This window comes from Ursus arctos, unplaced genomic scaffold (genome assembly GCF_023065955.2).
Source record: "Ursus arctos isolate Adak ecotype North America unplaced genomic scaffold, UrsArc2.0 scaffold_37, whole genome shotgun sequence".
Lineage (NCBI taxonomy): Eukaryota > Metazoa > Chordata > Mammalia > Carnivora > Ursidae > Ursus > Ursus arctos.
This window is the reverse complement of record NW_026623053.1, coordinates 18,469,475-18,491,736: the sequence shown is the minus strand read 5'-3', so window position 1 is coordinate 18,491,736 and position 22,262 is coordinate 18,469,475. Positions and strand designations below refer to the sequence as shown.

At 40.8% G+C, this 22,262-nt stretch overlaps 1 long non-coding RNA gene across 1 annotated transcript in view; it reads left to right on the top strand.

The window, feature by feature from the left end:
- LOC113266144 (uncharacterized) overlaps window positions 1–21,548 on the top strand; it is a 117,150-nt gene extending 95,602 nt beyond the window's left edge. Inside the window, exons 7-8 of the long non-coding RNA XR_008957143.1 lie at window positions 110–187; window positions 7,932–21,548. This is a non-coding gene — a long non-coding RNA (uncharacterized LOC113266144). The remainder of the gene's footprint in view (window positions 1–109; window positions 188–7,931) is intronic.
- Window positions 21,549–22,262: the final 714 nt, after the last annotated feature.

The following is a 22,262-nucleotide window of genomic DNA, read 5'->3' as shown; positions in this document are numbered from 1 at the left end:
TTGTGTAGGTCCTGTGACAAATCCCTTAATGAGAGAGCCTGAGGGCCTCAAACTGCATGCCTAGTTTCTCTCCCAAACTCATAAGCTTCCAACTCATTCTACCTTTAAGGGGGAAGAGGCTGGGAGTATTTCAGGAACATTCCCTCATCAGGGAATCTAGAGGAGTAGAGAAGAGATCCCTCCTGAGGTAAGTCACTTCAGCTTTATAAAACTCAAAATTTTCTGTCTGTAAACTGGTATCTCCAGTGTACCTTTTAGCTCTAATATTTATGATTTTAAAAAGCCTCTTTGGGGCAAGTCTGTACCCAGGACTGGTGAAGAGAGGGTAGTGTTCCTTAGGGGTTACTTAATGGTCACTTGGAATGGAGAAGGTGTTCCTGAGCCATCAGTGTGAGTTTATTGTATTATATCTCAACAAATATTTATCGAGTACCTTCTATGTGCTGGTGAATAGAGTGATAAATAAAGCCGATCAGGTCCCAAGCTGCCTTCCCAGAGCTTACACTCCAGTAAGGAGAGGCAGTAAAACAAGGGATACACAAATGTGCAATCACCAGATGCAAAAGGACTTTAATGCAAGGAAAATTGGAGGGGGTAGTTGTAAGGAGAAAGAGAAGGAACCACCTTTCAGGCAGAGGGAACAGCATGTGCAAAGGCCCTGTGGCTGAAATGAACATAGCATATTTGAGACTTTAGAAGAAGGCTCTGGCTGGAGTTTAGTGAGTAAGGGCATGAATGACATGAGTTGAATATAGAGGGACCAGGCAGACAGGGCATTACAGAATATGCCAAGGAGTTTGGATTTTATTCTAAGTAAATGAAAACTCCAGTGAAGGGTTTTAAGATAAGAAAAGATATGATCAGGGCGCCTGGGTGGCTCAGTCCTTAAGCGTCTGCCTTCGGCTCAGGGCGTGATTCTAGCATTCTGGGATCGAGCCCCACATCAGGCTCCTCCGCTGGGAGCCTGCTTCTTCCTCTCCCACTCCCCCTGCTTGTGTTCCCTCTCTCACTGGCTGTCTCTATCTCTCTATCTCTGTCAAAGAAATAAATAAAAAATCTTTAAAAAAAAAAAAAGAAAGAAAGAAAAGATATGATCTAATTTATGATGCTAAAAAAATTTACTCAGCAGTGTGGAGAACAGATTTGGGGCATGGGGGTGTCCCCATGAGATAATGGAAACCATGTAGGCAAAGCCATAGAGGAAAAGGGAGAAAATACCCTCTGGGTCTCTGGAATGTAGCTCCAGAGTTCCTGTGTCACAGTCATCACTGGTAAGAGCTCCTGATGCCTTCATGTGTCATAGAACCAAATTGGTTATTTGATAGTTGGGTGGGACGACATTAACCTGTCATTTTACGTATTAATGTTAACACTATTTACTACTTAGTTTAGAGGAATAGAAGCAAATTTTTACCCAACAACCCCCCAAATACAATTTATTCCAAATACATGTTTATACTGTTCATCAAAATGGCATTCCTTATGCTCCACCTGCTTGCAGCCCTCAGAAAATTTAAAATCTGGATTCTCGGGGTGCCCGGGTGGCTCGGTGAGTGAAGCATCTGAGCCTTGGTTTCAGCTCAGATTGTGATCTCAGGGTCTTGCGATTGAGCCGGCATCAGGCTCCTTGCTCAGCGGGGAGTCTGCTTCTTTCTCTCTCTCTCTCTCCCTCTGCCCCTCCCCCTTGTTTGTGCTCTCTCCCTCTCACTTTCTCTAAAATAAACTTTTAAAAAATAAATTAAATAAACAAACAAATAAATAAATAAAATCTGGATTCTGAAGTCAAACTTTATCAGGTAGTTCGTTTCCCCCAAATGCAGAATGAGCTGACTGACTACTGAGTGAGCTGATTTGTGCTCACCACGGTGCTGAGCAGTGTCGCCCCTGGTGCGTTCTCGCGCTGGGCAGGGGCTGTTTACACAAGGATTAGGAAATGATCCACGCCCTCCCTACCACTACTTGTTCCATAGGCTTTGGCATCTGGGACCCCTAAAATATTTTCTTTCTCTATATTTTTATTCAAGTCCTCTTAGATTAGAGGACATGGGAGAGCAGCGTTCAGAGCACAAATAAGACAAGTTAGCATTCTGAAGTGTGTATGTGCTTGGACACGGCCCCTTTGTCTTGGTAAAAGAAGGGATGGGAGAACGGTTTTCGTGTTGATAGTATAGTTCAAACTTCTGGTCACTTTTATAAACAATACCTGGAAATAACACTTCCTTTTACTTCACCAACTGTTCCCAAATTACTATCAAATCACTGATGGCAAAAGTGCCATAAAACAGAAAAAGAAACAAAAACGAGAGCCTGTGATGCCTGCTCCAGGAGCTCTCCCTGAAGGAAGCACCGCTGGGTGGAGCAGTCCTAAAGACCACATAACTCGGCCAGAGGTCTAGGGAGCTGCGGTGGGAGAGTTACCTATAGTCATTCACAGGCCTGAGACTGCCCACCAGGAACCACCTGTCCATCCCCTCAACTCATTCAACTGGGACTTCTGGAGTGCCTTCCGGAGTGCTGAGCCCAGGACAAACCAACAAAACTACCTTTCTGCAAAAGACAGAAACACAGCTCAAACTGACTTCAGCAAAAAAGGAATTTATGGGCTCATGTAACTCAAAAATACAAGGTAAAAACCCTAGCATCAGGCAACACTGGAGGAACAAAAAAAGGTCCAGTGGTTTCTTGGAAGATCCAGGTCTTGGCTCTGTTTTCTTCCACGTTTACTTCATTCCCATGAGTAGCTCTTCTTGGAGGGGAGTGGGTCTCCTGGCGGTTCCAGGATCCCCGTGTAAGAACCAAAGTGGAAACTGAGATTCCTCTTCTCCCAGCTTGAAAAACAATCCCCCAAACTGGCCCTAGGTCATCATGTACAGATCTGAACAAGTCACTGACTGATGGGGACTAGCCTGTGACTGGTGTTGCCTTGACCCGTGGAATCCAAGTCATGTCTCTACCCACGTGGGGCAAAGTAGGGGTGGATTCAGCTCCATCCAAATAACATGGGTGGGAATTTGTAGCATCCAAATAATGGGGTGGGGTGTCCCTGAAGACACTTTTACCAGAAGAAAGGTAACAGTAAAGCAGTAGATATCCGCTAAGTATTTAAATACCACTAGCCACTGCATTAGTACAAAATAGGCTTGCCCTCCCAGTCTCGTTGCAGGTGGAGGATGGCTCCCCCGCACAATGCCGTAAGTGTGTAATTAGGGTAACCGCATACCCTGGTCAGCCAGGACAGTCATCTAGGCCTCACATCCAGTGTAATTATTAACAGTGCACCCCCCTGCTCTCAAAAGTGTCTTGTCTGGACAATACATTGTATGGCCACCCCGACAATAACTGATGTATGTTCAATGCACGTAGGAGAGGGAATGACTAACCGTGAGGGAGATGAAGAGAGTAGATGTGAAAGCTTCCTAAAGGAGGTGATGCTTCGCCTGAGTGTTGAAGGATGTGTGGAAATGTTCCAAGCAGCTGAAGAAGCCAGGAGCATTCCAAGCATCAGGAAAGGTGTGAAGGTATGAACGATCATTCGATGTATCAGAATTGCTCCCACACCTCTGTGGTCCAACAGGATCAAAGGTGTGCGGAGCAAGGGGGGTGCGCCGAAAGACAGGAAAGCTGGGCCAGGTAGCCAGCTTCTGACTGAAAGAAGAAGCGCCACAGTGAAATTATTTAGCCAAGTTTATAGAGTCTAGAAGTAAGCTAAAGGCTTCCGGGAAATAGAATAGAAAAGGGGAAATTTTAAAAAAACCAACCTTTTCCTTTCATTTCTGGTTCCATGAAACTCAGTCTGAAGTATGTCGAACCTGAGAAGGGAACCTGAGAAGCTTGTTTCATTTCACTTAGATTCGTAACACAGGCGACTGAAGATGTAACCCAGACCCGAAAGATGAAAAATGTCCTCTGTCAGGCACGGACATATGTTACTAGTTCGGATCATATGTCATTCGTGACTCAAGTAATCATGAACGCGAAATGAGAAAACAAACAGCTGTGTTGTATAATATGTCTTCTGCTTACCCTTCTCGTGAGATACATTATAAAAAAAGACAGGTAGAAATAGATCTATCAAAGGGTGTCAGCAGAGCCATACATTTGTCAAGAGAACCGGAAGAAGTGTGTATTATAAGTTGTTCCCGTAAATCGTACCCCAGATATGTGGATTATTTTGCGTTATTAGCATCACGTGGCCAAAAGGAAGGTTGGTTCTTTGGTGTTAAATTGTTATATTTGCAGTTGGAGAGGGAAAAGGAAAGTGTAAACATGCAATCTTATTACCTATGAGAACTAACTTTCTTCCTGCTCTCGTATTTCTAGTCACTGTGTCACAATTCCCCAGCCCCCTCCAGTGCAAAGATGTCAAAGCTTGTTTCACACAAGGAAAACTTGAAAATGAATAATGGAGTTGAATGTACTATAATTTCAAAGACTTTATGTGTAATAGCTAATTATTCTCTAGAGTAATGTGGGTGAGGTTAAATATCTTCATACAGTAGAAGAAAAATTAAACAAGAGGGTTAAATGCCAATGAATCCTATCCATTTCCACCTATAACCATCGATGAAACAGATAGTGTTGTCCACACAATACCACGTATGTAGATGTGAAGAGAGTAATTTGCACATTAATACAGATAGCCCCTGGGGTCTGACAGTGAAGTTGGTGTCTCTGTTCTCTTTATGCTTTGTATAACTTCTTCTCCACCCTTGAAACTTTCAGACAACTTTGCACTTCATGTAAGACTATACCACCTTTTTTTGCTGAAGAATAAGTAACATGCAGTGTTATATTAGCCTTAGGTTTACAATATAATGATTCGACAATTACCTACATCACTCAGTGCTCACCTTTTCTGTAGCTGACACCTGCTAACTCCCTGGTCCCTCCTCTTTACTCATAGAAGACTTAAGTATGTGAATCTCTGTTATCTCTATTCCTGTATCCATCATTTTTATTGGTGACTTCAATATCCTTGTGAAAAACTCATCCCTCGTGTGGCTTCATAGTTGCTTGACCTTCCTTTTATCTTCAGCATCTTTTCCCCATCGTATAGCTGGCCCCTCCCACAGGTAGATCCTTGACATGATTACCACTGAAAACTGTGCTGTTCCTCCAATTTTCTGTATTCAGTTCTTTAACCTTACTGTCCATCGTTCTCTCATTCCCACTCCAGCTGTGCTTTGATCATACCAAGTTCTCTAAATCATCAACCTTTATTCTTGTTCATTCTTCCTGATCGCTCTTTATCCTTTATTCCTTTCGTCCTTATTCAGCTGATATTTCATGTTACAGCATTATATCTATGTACTTATATATCGCTCCTTTTTTCTTCCATATTACTTTTCCTCAAAAAATTCTAACTCTAGTTGTCCCACTATTTCTTTTTTTTTTTTTTTAAGATTTTATTAATTTATTTGACAGAGAGACAGCCAGCGAGAGAGGGAACACAAGCAGGGGAAGTGGGAGAGGAAGAAGCAGGCTCATAGCGGAGGAGCCTGATGTGGGGCTCGATCCCAGAATGCCAGGATCACGCTCTGAGCCGAAGGCAGACGCTTAACGACTGAGCCACCCAGGCGCCCCTGTCCCACTATTTCTTACTTCACATTGACAGCTGAACAAGTCTGGAGAAAATCATGCTGTTCTGCTGACTGACTGCAAGTTAAACTCAGGACCACAAATCCTTACGGGGTAGTCGATATTGTTTGGCTATCTTTATACTTGACTATGTGCTGGTTTCCCAGTCTCCGAAATGAGATTATGTCATAATTTTCATATCTCCTCAAACTGCCCATCTGCATTCCAAGATGCAAACCACTTTCTGTGCACCCATTTTCTCACACCTTCCATTATAAGAGATGAACTTGCTTCTGCCAAAGCCAAAACTGGGGTGCACGGCTCTCCGGCCATGCCTTTCCTACTATAGAACTCTCTTCCTGAACTATTTCTTCTTTTCATCAATTTATGCCTCCAAACTTAATTATTCCCACTAATGTAAACATGCTCTCTTGGTTTCTTCCTCTGGCTCCTGCTATATTTCTCAGCTCCCTTTTGGAGAAAAACTTTTCAGAAGTGTTGATTAAAGTTGCTATCTCCATTTCTTTCCCATTCCTTTCTTTCCTCAGCCCATTCCAAGTGGCCTTTGCCCCCTACATCTCTGAAACTGTGCACGTTAGATCAACAACTACTAATGTCCTACCACATTCAGTGATCACTTGACTGTCCTTATCTTACTGGACTTCTCGTGAGGATTTGGCACAAGAGAAAATTTCTCTTTATAGAAACACTTTCCTCTCTTGATTTTTCCTCTTTCCTCACTGGCTGCTTCTTTCCTGATCATCCTCTTCTGCTCAGTCTCCAGCTGGTTGCTGGAATCTGTCATTCCCATATTAGGCCCTCAGCTTGGAATTCCCTTTCCCTCAGTCTTTCTAGGATAATCTCTTACATGTTATTCAAGTCTCACGTTAAATAGCTCCCCCTTAGAAGGGCATTTTCTGACAAGCCAATCTTTGTTACTCAGAAACACTATTTCACATCACTTTATCTTCACTGTAGCTCTTAATAGATTTATGTTTATGTGTTTATTGTCTGTTTACCCCATTAGAATATGAATTCCTGTTCTTATTTGAATCTGAGTTGTCTTGCTCAAGGTTGTAGGCAATTAAAATATTTCTTGTGTGAATGAGAAAATTAACTTTGATTTGCACAGTGACAACAATTATTTTTTCACTGACAACTGTACCTTCATTCCATTTCCATGTTTGTCAAAACATTTGATGCCATACAGGTGAAAATTGCTCCACCTAGCCACAAAATAAGATTGATTTTCTTTTTCTTTTTTCTTTTTTAAAGATTTTATTTATTTATTTGACAGAGAGAGAGACAGCCAGCGACAGAGGGAACACAAGCAGGGGGAGTGGGAGAGGGAGAAGCAGGCTCATAGCGGAGGAGCCTGATGTGGGGCTCGATCCCATAACGCCGGGATCACGCCCTGAGCCGAAGGCAGACGCTTAAGGACTAAGCCACCCAGGTGCCCCTGATTTTCTTTTTAATTTAAACACAAAGAAGCTCTAGAATTCAATAAAGTTTTAGAAACCACTGCATTTACTTTAATCTCTGTTTTCAAATACTAACCTAGGAACTGTAATAATACTAATCCTTTATTGGTCAAGACCCATGCTCTTTTTTCTTTTCTTTTCAAATTTTTATTTAAATTCTAGTTAGTTAACATATATAGTGATATGGTTTCAGGAGTAGAATTTAATGATTGATCACTTACCTATAATCAAATCATAGATAAATATACCACAAGAATGATTTTGTTTACTTCAAATTAAAACTTAAATGTTGGGGCGCCTGAGTGGTACAGCCGTTAAGCGTCTGCCTTCAGCTCAGGGCGTGATCCCGGCAGTCTGGGATCGAGCCCCACATTAGGCTCTTCCACTGTGAGCCTGCTTCTTCCTCTCCCACTCCCCCTGCTCGTGTTCCCGCTCTTGCTGGCTGTCTCTATCTCTGTTGAATAAATAAATAAAATCTTTAAAAAAAAAAAAACTTAAATGTTAAGCTTTAGGGGCGCCTGGGTGGCACAGCAGTTAAGCGTCTGCCTTCGGCTCAGGGCGTGATCCTGGCGTTATGGGATCAAGCCCCACATTGGGCTCCTCCACTGGGAGCCTGCTTCTTCCTCTCCCACTCCCCTGCTGTGTTCCCTCTCTCGCTGGCTGTCTCTATCTCTGTCAAATAAATAAGTAAAATCTTTAAAAAAAAAATGTTAAGCTTTAAACTTAAATATATTAAGATTTATATAAATGTAATTCTAAATTATTTTCTATTGCATTCTTTCTTGCAAAGAGATTATTATGTATTTGTTTTTTTCCATATGTTATGATAATACTTTATTTATAACTTTGATTAATCATTTTCTTTAATTCTAGACACTGACGTGAAAAATAAATTCTGGAAACAGGATCTTGAAAACATGGGTAAAATTTTAATTTAGTTATCAATGAAAGAGAAAAATCACTAAAAATATCTGTCAATCATTAGTTATACAATTCATGAAATTTAGAGCATTTTTTTTTTTTTTTTTTTTTTTTTTTTTTAGAGAGAGAGAGGAAGAGCAAGCCTGTGGAGGTGGGGGGTGTAGAAGGAAAGGAGAGAGAGAATCCCAGGTGGGATCCACGCCCAACTCGGGGCTTGATCTCACCACCCTGATATCAGGACCTGAGCCAAAATCAAGAGTTGGACGCTTAACCAACTGAGCCACCCATGTGCCCCTAGAGCAATTTTTTATGGTAACCTAAAGACTCATGTGCCCTTGTAAAAATCAGAGCCTATTAATAATTTGTTTAATAAATATAACAACACTGGGTGCTGCCAAATATCTCTCTTAATATGTGAAACAAATGTGTATTTCTCAATATCTTCATATTTTCATGCCAAAACATTGTTGACTGAGATTATTTATTGATACTATAACAGGACAAATGAAATTTTACCCTAAAGAACAAAGGCTGGGCTTTCCTGGCCCATATGAATGATGACTCACTCTGGTTTCATAAAAAGACAAATCCCAGGGAAAAGGAAAACACACTTTTATTTTTTATTTTTTTTTTTTAAGATTTTATTTATTTATTTGACAGAGATAGAGACAGCCAGCGAGAGAGGGAACACAAGCAGGGGGAGAGGGAGAGGAAGAAGCAGGCTCCCAGCCGAGGAGCCTGATGTGGGGCTCGATCCCTTAACGCCGGGATCACGCCCTGAGCTGAAGGCAGACGCTTAACCACTGTGCCACCCAGGCACCCCGGAAAACACACTTTTAAAGACCTTCTTCTCCTAACACTTCAGTTGTGCAAAATATTATTAACCCAAGTTACTTGTCTGGGGGTGTTAATCTACACATAGGACATCACTCCACCGAGGAACTAATACGAATATAATCATTTCGAGCAAGATATTTTAAGAACCCACAATTGCAAACTTGCTATCTACAATTTGTCATTTTTGTGAAAGAAATAAATCATTTTGGGGGACAAACAATTGAAACAAAGATGGAGAACTAGACTATTTACAGAGTCCTGTTCAAGAATCTTTGACTTTAAAGAATATTATTAGAGTTTTTAACTTACTAGACGTACTATTAAAGCATGTTTTCTAACTCCAAACTAACCTTCAAGTGGTGATGAAATCTGATAGAAAATAGAAGTAAACAGGTGTGACTTTTATTTAAAAAATTATTCCCAGTACTAAACAATTTTATTATGTATTACTAAAGACTCTGAGAAATAAGTTAAATGAAAATGGCCTTTTAAGCATTGGTTTTCTTTCTCTAATACTTTTGACCCCCCCCCCCCAAATGTCTAAGTTTTCCTATTCCTAGAGTGTTCTTTGAAAATTGTGCTGTTATTTCACATTATCGGCCAATGTTTATTTTTTGAGTTTTATGCAGCTAATGGGAAACAAATGAAACTCTACATTTATTTGAATTATTCTTGGATGTTAAGCTACCATCCTTCTATACCCAGACTAAATACTGTTCCAATGTATTGAATGTAGACCTTACGCTCTCCCTTTATGGTCATATCTGTCATTTGATTTTTTTTCCAAGTCATTAGTCCTCCATTTCATTCTCTTTATCATGGCCTTAAATATCCAGTGAGACCCTATGATTTCTCATCTGAACGCTAATAACTCACTCCTTTGAAGCCACTTCTACCACAGCGGCACAGCCAGGAGGTCATAATAAGGATGATGGAGGTAATAGTGGTCACCGTCATTACCACCATTCCCACTGCTCACAATCCCAATTTCTTCAGGCTTCAGCATACTCTCCATTCCTTATAATGGTCAATAAACTAAAATATGCAAGAAACAAAGTCTGCTTTTGCTCAGCGATCTCAAAGCACTTTGGAAATTTGACTTTTATATTGCATATGCTAATCACATGAGCTAAATAGAAAAAGATGCAGAGGAAGTTAAGGTTACACACGTTATATACTCTTCTTTAATTGGAATAATTGATGGAGCATGAACCAAGACCCGAAAGAGTATTAGAGGATATAGAAAGGAAAGCTGTAGAAACGTCTGCATGTACAAAGTCTGGTTTGGTCCCCTGAAGAGATGTGTCTGCAGGAAGAATATCAAAGAGGAAGAATATCAGAATGAAGATTTCCCATCGCCCTTGAAAATGATACCAGTAAGAAGGGGGGTTGGCAGCAACACCCTTGCACTTGGGAGATTTACAGAAGGCCTCTGAAGAGCTTTGGGGTGAAAGGCAATTCTGATGATAGTGTGGTGAAATTCGAAAGGCCAAAAAGGATACCAGACTGAGAAAGAAAAACACCGCCTCTACGACTGTGGACTAATCACAGTCCCCACAATCCCTTTACTAGGAATGCTTGAATCTTTTTGAGTCTTTTGAATCTGTAGTGGATGCTCCCCAAATACCAGTTAGTGACACCACCCGTGCCAGAATCCTATGGAAACCTTATCTCCAAATGATGCTTAGGCTTTGTTTTCAAGAGTTTCTTAAGCTGCGCATTAGGAATCGTAGGTGTTTGCTTGTTTGTTTTAAAGATTTATTTATTTATTTATTTATTTATTTATTTATTTATTTGACAGAGAGAGAGCACAAGCAGGGGGAGGGGCAGACAGAGGGAGAGGGAGAAACAGGCTCTCCGCTGAGCAGGGAGCCTGATGCAGGGCTCCATCCCAGGACCTGGAGATCATGACCTGAGCAGAAGGCAGACACTTAACCGACTGAGCCACCCAGGTGCCCCAAGGAATCCCAGGTTTTTAAAAGACTTCCCAGATGCGTTTGATGTGCAGCCAGGTTAGGGAGCCATTGTTATCTGTCATTAAAAAGCCACCCCACTGGTGGCGCCTGGGTGGCTCAGTCTGTTAAGTGTCTGACTTGATTTCGGCTTGGGTCATGATCTCAGGGTTGTGGGATAGAACCCCATCTTGGGCTTCTTGCTCAGTGGGGAGTCTGCTTGGGATTCTCTCTCTCTCTCCCTTTGCCCCTGCCCCCACTCACGTGCTCTCTTGTGTTCTCTCTTTCTCTCTCAAAAAAAAAACCCCAAAAACCCAACACACTTATGATTAAGGAATTCATAATTTAAATGATTAAGTACCTGTACTTAGAAAAATTCTTTGACATATGAAAGTGAGATGCTCACGTGGGGAAGACTCCAGAAGACCACAGGTAAGGAGAGAGATACTCAAGAGGTAAGCAATGGCCACAGTACCAAAATTGATGACTTCAAAGCTTTGCTTTGTCTTAATAAATCCATCAATTTAATGTAATGATATTTTGCTGAGTGCTTAGAGAACTCTTCGTGTGCCAGGTATTGTTTTAAATACATTACAAATGTTCACGTATTTAACCTTCATAACAATCCTGTGATGTAGGTACTAGTATTTCCCCCACTTTATAGATGAGGAAATTACAGTTAAGGTGAAGATATGAAGTCATTTACCTGAGGTCACAAAGTGATTAAGTCACTGAGCTCCAGTTACTGCTCCTAACCACTGTTCACCTTTTAGGTGGCAGGCAAGGCACTGAGGAATCAAACACAAATGGCCCTTAGAGAATTTACAGACTGGTGGAAAACACCTGGGAAGTCCTGCCATCTGTGCTCTAGGAAGAGAGAGCACCAAGTGGGTCTTGCCCAAGCAAATCCTGGTTGACTTTCCATCCTGCTGCTCATTGCTGCTCACCGTCTTTGCAAGAACCCATCATGTGGCTTGTCAAATGCTTCCCCTTCATCCCCTCTGTGCTTTTGTTGGAAAAATGATAGGAAAATTTGAATATATACTCAATTTAGAATGGAGTCAGTTTTATTTCATTTGGAAATGGGATGTAATGGGATATCATCGGTTGTGATGATTCTAGAGAGTCTTACTTTGGGGAAGATATGGCCATAAGAAAAGGATTAATGCTCAGAGGACTCAATGCAGTCATCAATTTTATTCTTATAGATCCATCCTTGGTTTGCGAATGGGATGAGAAATGCAGCTGCAGGTGAGACAGCACTCATTTCAGAGAACTATTTGGCAGACCTCAGCTTTAAAGTGTCCGCAGCTGTTTGAAGTTGTGCTTTGCATATTTACCTCTTTGTTTTACACGCTACCCCTGTTGCTCAGAGATTCAATGAGATAATTTATGAAAAGAATTTTTAAGAAAATAAGTTGTTTTATAATTTTATAATATCAGCTTTCAATATTTGGGAAAGACTTTTTTTTTTTTTTTAGTTTCTCATCTTTTCTTAACTAGACTCTATTCACTTGAATAATTTAGTGGATTCTATTTAATTGGCGTCCTGATAAATGATACGACCTGTTAATTGGGAAGAATGACAGGTTTTTAAAAATTAGTTTAAAGTGTTTCAATTGCTTTACCCTATTGTTACAGTGTAACACCTTCCTAGTTTACGTAGAGAGGTAAAAGGAACTCACCTTGTCTCTAGTGTCCTAGAAGCTGTTTATAGTAGTTTCTGGAGCTGAACTAATGTTACTCATCCAGAATTTTGCCTTTTTAAACTCCAGAGTTGTGTCCTATTCTAGTGGCCATTAAAGTTGTAGTATCTATTATTATTTTAATATGTCTTAATTATTTAATTCCTTATCATTGAAACATATTTACTATATCTTCATAAGTGAAAAAGGAAACTTTTGCTTTTCTGTGTTCTGGAGCTATTGCTATCTCTGATAGTTATGTTAACAAAAAGGGTTATTAAAGTGTATAAAATATGCTAAAAGGACTTATGTGTCACTTTGCTGACATTATGGAAAAGAAATTATTTTTATTCTCATTTTTCAGTTAAGAAGTATGAGACATAGGGGTGCCTGGGTGGCTCAGTTTGTTAAGCATCTCCCACTCTTGATTTTGGCCCAGGTAATGATCTCAGGGTCATGAGATCGAGCCCCACGGTCCAGCAGGGAGTCTGCTTAAGATTCTCTCTCCGTCTTCTTCTGCTCCTCCCCCCTCTAGTTCATGCTCTCTCTCTTTCTCTCTCACTCACTCTCTTTAAAAAAAAGAAAGAAAGAAATGAAACAGAGAGTACGAGACATAAGTGGATAACTTGCCCATGGTGACCTAGCCAGTGGTTTTCAAAGCCAGGATTCTTAACCATGCATTCCGATTCCTGACTCCATCTACTTGACCCCTGTGTTACCACCTCTTCCTCTTTAGAGGAAGAGCATGTGTGGGGAGGCCTCAGATGTACTCAGCGGGGCTCTCGACATGGGTACACTTGGCTTAGAGGTGAAACTGGTGGTTTTGGTAGGCAATCGGATTGCCTCTGTGGAAAATAGTATAGCTCCTTCAGTATTTGCCAATAATGTATTTGATTATTCTCCTTTAGGTACAGACCATTAGTAGAATGGTCCATTTTGACATTTGGGTTTTGGTCACTGTGATTTATGAAAGTGGAGGTAATAGTCAAACTTTTCCCGTTTCTCTGTGGTTTGTGGAATGGACTGTGTGTGACATTGAAAAGGACTTACCTGATATGATAGAAGGATCATGGTTCTTAGAGTCAGTAGGTTTGATTTTTAGTCCTGGTTCTTCCAACTACCTGCTTTAACAGGCTGGACAATTCTCTCTCTCTCTCTTTCCCTCTTCTCCCCTTCCCCTCCCCTTCTCCCCCTCCCCCTTGCTTGTAGGAAAAATAAAGATTTCTAGTTCGTAGGAATCTGGCGGAAGACCAAATGAGATGGCATATAAAGCACCTAGCAAATGTGTCACTTGCAAAGTAGCTACTGAATAAATGTTACTTCTCTTTCCTTCCCCTGCCTGGCCTGCTGCTATATTTTAAACTCTGGTTACTGACAGTTTTATATAACTGCCGTGAAATCTGAGGGGAACTGAAGCTGTCATTCTAATTCATGGGAGTTGGTTGTCTTCACAATGGTATCTCGGGCCCTAAATATGTGGCACAAATATATTTGTGAACCACACTAAAACAGAAGGAAATTCGTTTGGATATTATTTTACTAATCATTGGTACCTATCCTCCTTCTGATGGGCTACCTTACTTCTATCACTTAAGACTGTATTGAAAGCAAACTTTTTCCCGATTGCTGATGATAAAATGTGGCTCCAGAGCTGGCTGAACCAAATCTCTGTGTATCACTTCATGCTTTATTCATTTATGTTTCTAATCTCAAAGCCATTTTCAATATGTTTAACTATATGCTGTGTATGATATTAAAATGCCTTCATCACCTTATTTTAAAATATATGTAAACAGTGTCATTCATCTTATAGGAATGTAACAAATTGTTATTAATCTAATTATTCTCGCTTTAAAGATGTAGAATCTGATGCATGGAGTGATTAATTCTCTCGAAGTCATCTGGTATCGATCAGTAATATGTGTGAGAGGTTTTGAGTCTCCCAAATAAATATCACTATATTCCTTATCATAGAAAAAATATGAATGAAAATATATTTTGCACAGGTTTCATATGTGCTTACATTTGAAGAAATATACAAAGTTTTGTATATTTAAAGTTAATCTAACACCATCCACTTAATTATATGACTGGAAGTAGAAGCATTTTAACACATGAATCACTTTAATTCTTTCTCTTATTGATATACTAATAATGATTAATAATAATAATATAATCTGTCATTTATTGCGGTATCTATATCAATCTGTCTGTCTGGTTCCTGGATCTGTGCTGGGTGGTTGGAGGTGGTCATGATTCATTATTTGTGTATAACACCCAGTGCACCATGCAATACGTGCCCTCCTTACTACCCATCACCAGCCTAGCCCATTCCCCCACCCCCGTCCCCTCTGAAGCCCTCAGTTTGTTTCCCAGAGTCCATAGTCTCCCATGGTTCATTCCATCTTCTGTTTACCCCCTCTTCATTCTTCCCTTCCTCCTCCTACCGATCTTCCTGCTATTTCTTATGTTCTGTCAATGAGTGAAACCATATGATAATTGTCTTTCTCTGCTTGACTTATTTCACTTAGCATAATCTCCTCCAGTGCCGTCCATGTTGCTGCAAATGTTGGGTAATCATCCTTTCTGATGGTTGAGTAATATTCCATTGTATATATGGACCACATCTTCTTAATCTACTCATCTGTTGAAGGGCATCTCGGCTCCTCCCACAATTTCGCTATTGTGGACAATGCTGCTATGAACATTGAGGTGCATATGGCCCTTCTCTTCACTACGTCTGTATCTTTGGGGTAAATACCCAGTAGTACGATTGCTGGATCCATGCTCATGAATCGGAAGAATTAACATAGTTAAAATGTCCATGCTACCCAGAGCAATCTACACTTTGAATGCCATCCCATCAAAATACCAATGACATTTTTCAAAGAACTGGAACAAACAGCCCTTAAATTTGTGTGGAACCAGAAAAGGCCCTGAATTGCCAAGGAATTGTTGAAAAGGAAAAACAACGCTGGGGGCATCACATTGCCGGATTTCAAGCTGTACTACAAAGCTGTGATCACAAAGACAGCATGGTACTGGCACAAAAACAGACACATAGACCAATGGAACAGAATAGAGAACCCAGAAATGGACCCTCGGCTCTTTGGGCAACTAATCTTTGACAAAGCAGGAAAAAACATCCAGTGGAAAAAAGTGTCTTCAATGAATGGTGCTGGGAAAATTGGACAGCTACATGCAAAAGAATGAAACTTGACACTCTTTCACACCATACACAGAGATAAACTCCAAATGGATGAAAGACCTCGATGTGAAACAGGAATCCATCAAAATCCTAGAGGAGAGCATAGGCAGCAACCTCTACGACATCGGCCACAGCAACCTTTTTCATGACACATCTCCAAAGGCAAGAGAAACAAAAGAAAAAATGAACTTGGGGGGGAAAAAGCTTCTGCACAGCCAAGGAAACAGTAAAAAAAACTAATAGGCAGCCCACGGAATGGGAGAAGATATTTGCAAATGCCACTACAGATAAAAGACTGGTATCCAAGATCTACAAAGAACTTCTCAAACTCAATACACAAGAAACAAATAATCAAATCAAAAAATGGGCAGAAGATATGAACAGACACTTTTCCAATGATGACATACAAATGGCTAACAGACACATGAAAAAATGCTCAAAATCATTAGCCATCAGGGAAATTCAAATCAAAACCACGCCAGTTAGAATGGCAAAAATTGACAAGGCAGGAAACAGCAAATGTTGGAGAGGATGTGGAGAAAGGGGATCCCTCTTACACTGTTGGTGGGAATGCAAGTTGGTACAGCCACTCTGGAAAACAGTGTGGAGGTCCCTCAAAAAGTTACAAATAGAGCTGCCCTATGACCCAGCAGGTGGTCCTTTTTTAATTTTATTTTTGCCACATTACATACCTTTCATCATCTACTTGGGGTAATTGCCTCTCACTTTTCTTTATGGGGATCCACCCTGTTGCCCCTCCCACTTCTGGGTGGAGTTGACCCTCCCAACTCCAAGGATTTGAGGAAATAGCCCAGGTGGAGCCGAAAACACTCTCCAGACCTTGCTAATGGGCTCAGTGGTAGATACCGTCAGGGTCCGAAATCTGATTTTACTTAACTTACAGGCTAATAAGTTAGTCTATTGCTGTTTCATAGATGATGGCAGAAGACACAGGATTTCTGGGTCAGAGACAAAAGATTTTATCACCCACGGTGCAGCCAGTAAGCAACATGATTTGCATGAGTTGCTGTTGTTTGATTCTCACGGAGCTGATGTGGTCTGAGACCATCTGGACGCCGCACAGCTGTGGAGCACTGGTCTGGGGGAAACCACCACTTCATAGCACGCAGCAGTCAAGGCTGTCTTGTTCTTGTAAGAGACGTTACCTGATTGCTCAATATTCTTGCTACAAACACAACCTTGAGAAAGAATCCAGGAAAAGAGTGGTCAGGGCCTTTATTCTTGGGCAGACTCAGCAAGACAGACGGCGCATGAGAGACATGGAGTGGTGCCTCCCAACAGATGAACTATCTCAAACAGTCCAATTAGAGAGAATCATTTTTACTCTTTCCTTTGAAATTTGAGCCTGGAAAAATATCATGTTTCATTCTCGGCAGCTGTTTTGTAATTACAAAGGAAGCCTATCTGAGAATGGAGTCAACATGGCAAAAGTCAGAGATGAGAAAAGAAAATGAAAAAAAAAAAAAAGTCTTACTGAGTTATGGATCAAGTACACCCTGAAGCCAGATGTTCTTCCTTCCAGAATTTTCAGTTATGTAAGCTAATTAGGTTTTCATTCATTCACACCTAAAAGAGTTCTGATGGATCTGGCATTTGACATATATTTTCTCATCACAACAGCCCTCAAAAGGAGGTATTATTATCTGGCCTTATGAATGAGCAAAACACACATCATGAAGATTAACTCCCTCAGTATCACACAATTAACAAAGTAGAGCTACATTTGCTGGTGGCAAACTCCATGCTCTTCACCCTTAAACCATTAGTTCTCAAATTTTAGTGTACTTTAGAAACACTGAGACTTGCCCCAGACCTAATGAAACAAAAACTCTACAATGGAGCAGAGAGAATATGCATTTTTTAAAAGTTCTTGGGTTATTTGATGCAAGGCTCGTGGACCACTTGTTAAGAAATACTTCCCTTAGGCAAAGGTGTGACTTCCAGGATGCTGCTGCCTGATGTCCTGGTAGTGTATCCTTATTAAGAAGCCTCACTTCTGGAAGATAACACTTGAAGCCTTGTCAGTGATATAAACCACAAATCAAAGGAAATCCTTTTCTGAGAAGAGCTCTATTGGGAGAAGTAGGAGAAGTCAGGGGGAAAAAGCTTCGGAGCTGGGGAGAGAAGGGTTAGGGAATGGGAACTTAAAAGGCTAGGGGGGCAGACCAAGTCTTAAAGTTCTATTTCACCAATTAGTACCCAACAAATTCCTTTTTGTTTGAGGTGTGTGTGTGTGTGTGTGTGTGTGTGTGTGTGTGTGTGTGTGTTCTTTAGGTTCAGATCCTACACAGAGTTTAAATACGTACAGGGAGACTTGGGAGTCTTTGGAAAAAAGCATATAGACATCTGCTTGATTTGCTCGTTACAGTGGCTCATTGGACATGAAGGAGAATGTTTAATTTAATTATTGACTTTGAATAGACATTTTGCCACTGCTAATAATATTAGCTAGATTAATGAATTGTTAAGGGTTATGGAGACACAAAGACACAGTGAGAGCTATTGTTCATCAATATTTAGACAACCCTTCCCAGAACAGTCATGTAAACCACATGTGTCATTGTAAAATATTTTCCTGCTTGCCTAGCATGTCTTGGATTCTTTTTCTCTCCGTTTTTAAATGTAAATGGACACTGTCTTTTGTTCTCTACCTGATACTTTAGTCTCTCCACAACCCACCCTCCTCCAAGTGAACTCTGATACATAGTAAATCTTTCTTAAGTTTTTAAAGCTGTAGTACTCTTGAGGTCTTCACCAGTAGGCAGTCTGGGCATGTGGGCAATGAGCAGGGGTGCAGAGTTGAACCCCACTGCAGGGATACTATGTTAGCTAACAGCATTCCCCACCTCTCATTTTGTAAAAACTTCTTGTCCACTCAAAACTGAAGATTTGAATCATACTGGCTTAAAGAGATCTTTTTATTTTTATTTTTTTTTTGAGTCTTAAGCTCACTATTATTCCAAAGAATTTCAAGACCATGCATGTGGTCTTAGTCTTCATGGAGTATAATATTTCCAAATATTGACTAGTAAGATTGAGTTTAACATAGGTTTTGAAAATAATTAAGTTAATTATCAAAGGGAACATTTTACCAAAGGATGTCTATTTTAAATTATGGCTCCTTTTTACCCAACAGTTTGACAAGCAGGTATTTTGATATTTCAGTTTGCATTGGTTACTTCTGCTCACAGGCCTCCTCAACTTTGTCATCATGGCAGAGACACGTTCCTTTCCTTTATAGTTGAAATCAGAAGCTGGACTGTATCTGTTCCTTCCTAATACAATTCCTTTCGTGAATACACTCACTATAATACCCTGTCTCTAGATCTTTAACAAAATAGTAAATGATCACTTACCGCGTTATCTCTGTGCCTGCCTTCCTCCAGGGAAACCATGTAACAATGTGGAGCCCCTCGGCCTTGTTTTAAAGCCAGCAAACTAAGTTGGTACAGCCACTCTGGAAAACAGTGTGGAGGTCCCTTAAAAAGTTAAAAATTGAGCTACCCTGTGATCCAGCCATTGCACTACTGGGTATTTACTCCAAAGATACAGACATAGTGAAGAGAAGGGCCATATGCACCCCAATGTTCATAGCAGCATTATCCACAATAGCTAAATCGTGGAAGGAATCGAGATGCCCTTCAACAGATGACTGGATTAAGAAGTGTGGTCCATATATACAATGGAATATTACTCAGCCATCAGAAAGAACGAGTTCTCAACATTTGCTGCAACATGGACGGCACTGGAGGAGATAATGCTAAGTGAAATAAGTCAAGCAGAGAAAGACAATTATATGATTTCTCTCATCTATGGAACATAAGAACTAGGAAGATCGGTAGGGGAAGAAAGGGATAAAGAAAGGGGGGGTAATCAGAAGGGGGAATGAAGCATGAGAGACTATGGACTCTGAGAAACAAACTGAGGGCTTCAGAGGGGAGGGGGGTGGGGGAATGGGATAGACTGGTGATGGGTAGTAAGGAGGGCACATATTGCATGTTGCACTGGGTGTTATACGCAACTAATGAATCATCGAACTTTATATCAGAAACCAGGGATGTACTGTACAGTGACTAACATAATATAATAAAAAAACATTAAAAAAAAAATAAAGCCAGCAAACTGAAATGTGTTGAATGAAAAGCAAGCTTTCCATCTGCGTACGTGGAAGAAGTTCTCCTTACCTCAAAGATGTATGATGTAACGAGGTGGCAGCATAGACTTGCAATACTTTATTTTCTTAAGAACGTACCACTGTAATAATTATGTGGACATCTATCTCTCATTTCAGTCGAGCGCCTAACCTCTGTGCTGTGGCACATTGGAATAAAGAAGGCAATGAGCAAGATTTACAAAGCACCCCCACTACCCAGGTGTTTTTTAGAAGATTGATATAAATATGCTATCTCTAATATTTGTTTTAAATAAGTTGGAAATATACCGCAGTTGTTTTTTGGTTTTAAATGTATCTTCCATAATATTTTCCAGAGAACACCTTGCGTTTCTTCTCAGGCCAAAATCATGCATACAGAATTTTGTGTATGGTCAGGGTTAAATTAGAGGAGGCATCAAAGATTTTCAACATAATCCTTTTGGGGGGGACATTGTGTGAGAAGATGGCCTGAGGAACTCTCCTCTGGGAACACAGAGGTCACTAGTAAGAGAGATAATAGTTCATAGACACGAAAATGATGCATTTTAACTTCCTCCGTAAATCTTGTTTCATTGTAGTCCCTCATTCCAAGGTGAGGCTCATCACCTTAGGAAGGAAAAGGGCTTAGCTTCAACTTCCAGGCGGTGTACAAAGGCTTGGACATCAGGTGAGGCAATGGGGGGAGGGGATTGCACCGAGATTTGCAAAATCCTTTGGTTTTGCTTCAGCACATCGAGGGCCAAGACTACAGGATTCCTCTCCTATGTTTTTCCTCTAGTGGGAAGGGGATGTGGGATGAGGGGAGTGGTTTGAAGAAATGAAGTTGACAAAGGTAAGGAGAGATGGAAAAGACCTGAGACAGAGCCACATGAAAGTTCAGAGAGACGCGATCCTGAGGGTCACCAGTCCGGAGCCACCCTACCTCCCCCGAGTCACTGAGCCAAGAGGCTCACCGCGGGGCTGCCTATGGCAGGGTGAGTTCACTCCTTGGCAGAGGCTGGGGTAGCCCCCCAGACCGCTGGGCTGCAGGAGCGCCATGGAAGACTCTGAAAGGGCCACACAGCCCACAGAAGCTGACTGTGGCCCCCACCAAGATGACAGGTTGGATCATAGACTCCAAAAGCTGCAGATTTCAACAAACTGTAGAAAGGAATCATCTCAAGGGGGGAAAGCACCCATTCCCAGAGAGCAAAGGGCAGAGAGGGCCCCTTTCTGAAGGACCCCTGCCCCCTCACCATCTCCTCCACTAGGATGCATGAAACCTCTTTCCAGTCTTCACTCTAAAGCCATTTTAAGGCTGACTAGAGAGGATGAGGAGGCCAGCTGGGAGACTGTCTAAACTTATTCAAGGGCAATTTTGAATTTTTTTTTAAACGGCTATTTAAATCATCAACGCAATTAGATGTTTGAGTATTTATTTAACTTTTTTCTCCCCGCTAGCCAGTTGGAAGGGGCTTAGAATAATGTTCAGGTTAGTTAAAACCAAAATCGCAAAATGTTTTCTCTGCACATCTAAGTCTTGAGCTCAATTTACCATCTTGCTATAGCTTTTAAAAATGATTTAAAAAGACAAAAGTCCAGCTATCCTTAGTCATATTGAGATAATGTATAGAACTATAAAGCCTAGAGTTACCAGGCATTTAAAGTTTTTTGAACCCCCCTGCCCACACTCTGGTTCTGGAATCACTGCTATTGCCTGCTTGGAAAATGTAGCTTTCCACCTATTTTGCTGTGAAAAGAAAACTGCTTTAAAAAATAAAGTCTGTTAAAAAAAATTCCTCTAGTACCTTTTTAAATTCTTCTACGGATGGAAATGGCCATCACGGAACAAAGCATAAAATATGACTCTCTCCTCTTCTGTTGAAATCTGATTTTTCTATTTCTTTTACCCATTTCCTCTGGAACACCTTTAGGCAATCTCTCTCCTTCTCCCTCTCCTGTTTTTTCTCTCCCTGGGTTGTAAGTCAGCGATTACTTAGCTCCCACAACAAAGTCTGAGGTCAGAAATGAGGGCAGGGAGTAATTTAATCTGTGAGAGACTGAGACATCATCTAGTTAGTTTCGTGACAACAGCAAACCATAGAGAGTACAGGCCGCTACACTGCTTCCTAGTCATACTGACTCAAAGTCGTTTTCCTCTTTCTCTGAACTAACAGACTTTTCTTTTTTAAAGAATAATTCAAAGTATAACCCCAATCTTGGTAAAATTTCCCACGGTAATCTGGAACCGTTCTTCTTAAAATCTACGTGAAACACAAAGCAACCAAGCCCATGTATATGTGTTTTTAAGTAATCCCTTGAAACAGTAAAATTCAAATGGCAAAGTCAGACAACTTGCAACAACATAATACATTTGTTTATTTAGTTCATATTACAACGGTAACAGGTTAAGAGCACTAGATTTGTATCCTCTTATGAGGATAAGGT